The following is a 5,483-nucleotide window of genomic DNA, read 5'->3' as shown; positions in this document are numbered from 1 at the left end:
TGTGTGCAAAGTATTGTGCCCATCGGATATGCTTTGCATTGTCGATCAAGCATAAAACACCGTTTTTGCCTTAGTGTCATGCATAACCATGAAAAAACACGGTCCTAGGTGTGTTAATCAAACAAGTACTTATCGGATGGGGGCTCCACTTTAAATGCAAGTCCTTTTTAACTAAATTTGAGGTGCGTGCAAAGTATTTTCACGATCAGATATGCTTTGCATGGCCGATCACGCATTATACACTGTTTTTTCCCTAATCAAATGCACATCCGCAAAAAAACAAGCCCTTAGGTGTGTTATCTGACCAAGTACTTATCGGATGGGTGTGCCTCTTTTAGAAAATTTCAATACCACCTAGGTTGAGGCGTAGGAAAAGTGTTGTGCCCATCGGATATCCTTTGCATGGTCGATCGAGCATTAAATACTATTTTTGCTCTAGCGTCATGCACATCCGAAAAAAACACACTGCTAGGTATGTTATCTGATCAAGCACTTATGGGATGGGCGTGCCACTTTGCATGTAAGTCAATTCCACCTAGTTGAAGGTGTGTGCAAAGTATTGTGCCCATCGGATATGCTTTGCATTGTCGATCAAGCATAAAACACCGTTTTTGCCTTAGTGTCATGCACAACCATAAAAAAACATGGTCCTAGGTGTGTTAATCAAACAAGTACTTATTGGATGGGGGCTCAAACTTGCACGCAAGTCTGTTTCAACTAGGTTGAGATGCGTGCAAAGTATTGTCACCATCGGATATGCTCTGCATGGTCGATTACGCATTATACAACGTTTTTTCGGTAGTGATATGCACATCCGCAAAAAAACACGCCCTTAGGTGTGTTATCTGACTAAGTGATTATCAGATAGGTGTGCCTCTTTGAGAACATTTCAATACCACCTAGGTTGCAGTGTAGGAAAAGTGTTGTGCCCATTGGATATCCTTTGCATGGTCGATCAAGCATTAAGGACTATTTTTGATGGAGCATTTTTACTATTTTTGCCCATCCGTAAAAAAAGTTCAGTTCAACTAGGTTGAGGTGCGTGAAAAGTATTGTCACTTTTGGATATGCTTTGCATGGCCGATCACGCATTATACACCGTTTTTTCCCTAGTGATATGCACATCCGTAAAAAAACATGTCCTTAGGTGTGTTATCCGTTGGATATCCTTTGCATGGTCGATCGAGCATTAAATACTATTTTTGCTCTACTGTCATGTACATCCGTAAAAAACACACTACTAGGTATGTTATCCGATCAAGCACTTATGGGATGGGCGTGCCACTTTGCATGTAAGTCAATTCCACCTAGTTGAAGGTGTGTGCAAAGTATTGTGCCCATCGGATATGCTTTGCATTGTCGATCAAGCATAAAACACCGTTTTTGCCTTAGTGTCATGCACAACCATGAAAAAACACGGTCCTAGGTGTGTTAATCAAACAAGTACTTATTGGATGGGGGCCCCAGTTTGCACGCAAGTCCGTTTCAACTAGGTTGAGATGCATGCAAAGTATTGTCACCATCGGATATGCTCTGCATGGTCGATTATGCATTATACAACGTGTTTCCCATAATGATATGCACATTCGCAAAAAAACACGCCCTTAGGTATATTATCTGACCAAGTACTTATCGGATGGGTGTGACTCTTTGAGAAAATTTTAATACCACCTAGGTTAAGGTGTAGGAAAAGTATTGTGCCCATCGGATATGCTTTGCATGGTCGATCGAGCATTAAATATACCATTTTTGCCTTAGTGTCATGCACATCCATAAAAAAACACGCTGCTAGGTGTGTTATCCAATCAAGTACTTATGTGATGGGAATGCCACTTTGCATGTAAGTTAATTCCACCTAGTTGAAGGTGTGTGCAAAGTATTGTGCCCATTGGATATGCTTTGCATTGTCGATCAAGCATAAAACACTGTTTTTGCCTTAGTGTCATGCACAACCATATAAAAACATGGCCCTAGGTGTGTTATTCAAACAAGTACTTATCGGATTGGGGCTCCACTTTGCACCCAAGTCCGTTTCAACTACATTGAGGTGCGTGAAAAGTATTGTCACCATCGGATATGCTTTGCATGGTCGATGACACATTATACACTGTTTTTTTCCTAGTGATATGCACATCCGCAAAAAAACATGCCCTTAGGTGTGTTATCTAACCAAGTACTTATCGAATGGGTGTGCCTCTTTGAGAACATTTCAATACCACCTAGTTCGAGGTCTAGGAAAAGTGTTGTGCCCATCGGATATCCTTTGCATGGTCGATGGAGCATTAAATACTATTTTTGCTCTGGTGTCATGCACATCCATAAAAAAAACACGCTGCTAGGTATGTTATCCGATCAAGCACTTATGGGATGGGAGTGCCACTTTGCATGTAAGTTAATTCCACCTAGTTAAAGGTGTGTGAATAGTATTGTGTCCATCGGATATCCTTTGCATTGTCGATCAAGCATAAAACACCATTTTTGCCTTAGTGTCATGCACAACCATGAAAAAACACGGTCCTAGGTGTGTTAATCAAAGAAGTACTTATCGGATGGGGGCTCCACTTTGCACACAAGTCTGTTTCAACTAGGTTGAGATGTGTGCAAAGGATTGTCACCATCAGATATGCTCTGCATGGTCGATTAGACATTATACAACGTTTTTTCGGTAGTGAGATGCACATCCGCAAAAAAACACACCCTTAGATATGTTATCTGACCAAGTACTTATCTGATGGGTGTGCTGCTTTGAGAACATTTCAATACCACCTAGGTTAAGGTGTAGGAAAAGTATTGTGCCCATTGGATATGCTTTGCATGGTCGATTGAGCATTAAATACCATTTTTGCCTTAGTGTCATGCACATCCGTAAAAAAACACGCTCCTAGGTGTGTTATCCGATCAAGTACTTATGCGATGGGAATGCCACTTTGCATGTAATTCAATTCCACCTAGTTGAAGGTGTGTGAAAAGTATTGTGCCCATCGGATATGCTTTGCATTGTGGATCAAGCATAATACACCATTTTTGCCTTAGTGTAATGCACAACCATAAAAAAACACGGTCCTAGGTGTGTTATTCAAACAAGTACTTATCAGATGGGGGCTCCACTTTGCACGCAAGTATCTTTCAACTAGGTTGAGGTGCGTGCAAAGTATTGTGACCATCAGATATGCTCTGCATGGCCGATCACGCACTATACATTGTTTTTCCCCTAGTGATATGCACATCAGTAAAAAAACACGCCCTTAGGTGTGTTATCTGACCAAGTACTTATCGGATGGGTGTGCCTCTTTGAGAACATTTCAATACCACCTAGGTTGAGGTGTAGGAAAAGTATTGTGCCCATCGGATATCCTTTGCATGGTCGATCGAGCATTAAATACTATTTTTGCTCTAGTATCATGCACATTTGTAAAAAAACACGCTGCTAGGTATGTTATCCGATCAAGCACTTATGGGATGGGCGTGCCACTTTGCATGTAAGTCAATTCCACCTAGTTGAAGGTGTGTGCAAAGTATTGTGCCTATCGGATATGCTTTGCATTGTCGATCAAGCATAAAACTCCATTTTTGCTTTAGTGCCATGCACAACCATGAAAAAACACGGTCCTAGGTGTGTTAATCAAACGAGTACTTATCGGATGGGGGCTCCAGTTTGCACGCAAGTCCATTTCAACTAGGTTGAGATGCGTGCAAAGTATTGTCACCATCGGATATGCTTTGCATGGTTGTTTAGGCATTGTACAATGTTTTTCCTGTAGTGATATGCACATCCATAAAAAAACACGCCCTTAGGTATGTTATCTGACCAAGTACTTATCGGATGGGTGTGCCTCTTTGAGAACATTTCAATAAGACCTAGGTTAAGGCATAGGAAAAGTGTTGTGCCCATCGGATATGCTTTGCATGGTCGATCGAGCATTAAATACCATTTTTGCCTTAGTGTCATGCACATCCGTAAAAAAACGCGCTGCTAGGTGTGTTATCCGATCAAGTACTTATGCGATGGGAATGCCACTTTGCATGTAAGTAAATTTCACCTAGTTGAAGGTGTGTGCAAAGTATTGTGCCCATCGGATATGCTTTGCATTGTCGATCAAGCATAAAACACCGTTTTTGCCTTAGTGTCATGCACAACCATATAAAAACATGGCCTAGGTGTGTTATTCAAACAAGTACTTATCGGATGGGGGCTCCACTTTGCACGCAAGTCCGTTTCAACTACTTGAGGTGCATGAAAAGTATTGTCACCATCGGATATTCTTTGCATGGTCGATCACGCATTATACACCATTTTTCCCCTAGTGATATGCACATCTGCGAAAAAACATGCCCTTAGGTGTGTTATCTGACCAAGTACTTATCGGATGGGTGTGCCTCTTTGAGAACATTTCAATACCACCTAGGTTGAGGCATAGGAAAAGTGTTGTGCTTATCAGATATCCTTTGCATGGTCGATCGAGCATTAAATACTATTTTTGCTCTAGTGTCATGCACATCCGTAAAAAAACACGCTGCTAGGTATGTTATCCGATCAAGCACTTATCGGATGGGAGTGCCACTTTGCATGTAAGTCAATTACACCTAGTTGAAGGTGTGTGAAAAGTATTGTGCCCATAGGATATGCTTTGCATTGTCGATCAAGCATAAAACACCGTTTTTGCCTTAGTGTCATGCACAACCATGTGTGTCAATCAAACAAGTGCTTATCGGATGGGGGCTCCACTTTGCATGCAAGTCCGTTTGAACTAAGTTGAGGTGCGTGCAAAGTATTGTCATCATCGGATATGCTTTGCATGGTCGATCATGCATTATACACCGTTTTTTCCCTAGTGATATGCACATCCGCAAAAAAACACGCACTTAGGTGTGTTATCTGACCAAGTACTTATCGGATGGGTGTGCCTCTTTGAGAACATTTCAATACCACCTAGGTTGCAATGTAGGAAAAGTGTTGTGTCCATCGGATATCCTTTGCATGGTCAATCGAGCATTAAATACTATTTTTGCTCTAATGTCATGCACATCTGTAAAAAAACACACTGCTAGGTATGTTATCCGATCAAGCACTCATGGGATGGGCGTGCCACTTTGCATGTAAGTCAATTCCACCTAGTTGAAGGTGTGTGCAAAGTATTGTGCCCATCGTATATGCTTTGCATTGTCGATCAAGCATAAAACACCGTTTTTGCCTTAGTGTCAAGCACATTTGTAAAAAAACACGATCCTAGGTGTGTTATCGGATCAAGTACTTATCTAACCGACATGCCACTTTTCATGAAACTGAATAACACCTAGGTTGAGGTGGGCACAAAGTATTGTGCCCATCGGATGTACTTTGCATGGTATATCATGTATTAAACTCCGTTTGTGCCTCAATGTCATGCACAACCATAAAAAAACACGCTTTTAGGTGTGTTATCCGACCAACTGGTTATCAGATGGGTGTACCACTTTGCATGCAATGCAATACCACAATTGTT

This window comes from Dipteris shenzhenensis, chromosome 21, assembly GCF_047967505.1.
Source record: "Dipteris shenzhenensis isolate YYH24624 ecotype China chromosome 21, Dip_SZ_1.0, whole genome shotgun sequence".
Classification (NCBI taxonomy): domain Eukaryota; kingdom Viridiplantae; phylum Streptophyta; class Polypodiopsida; order Gleicheniales; family Dipteridaceae; genus Dipteris; species Dipteris shenzhenensis.
The sequence above is the reverse complement of the archived record's forward strand: the minus strand, read 5'-3'. Positions refer to the sequence as shown.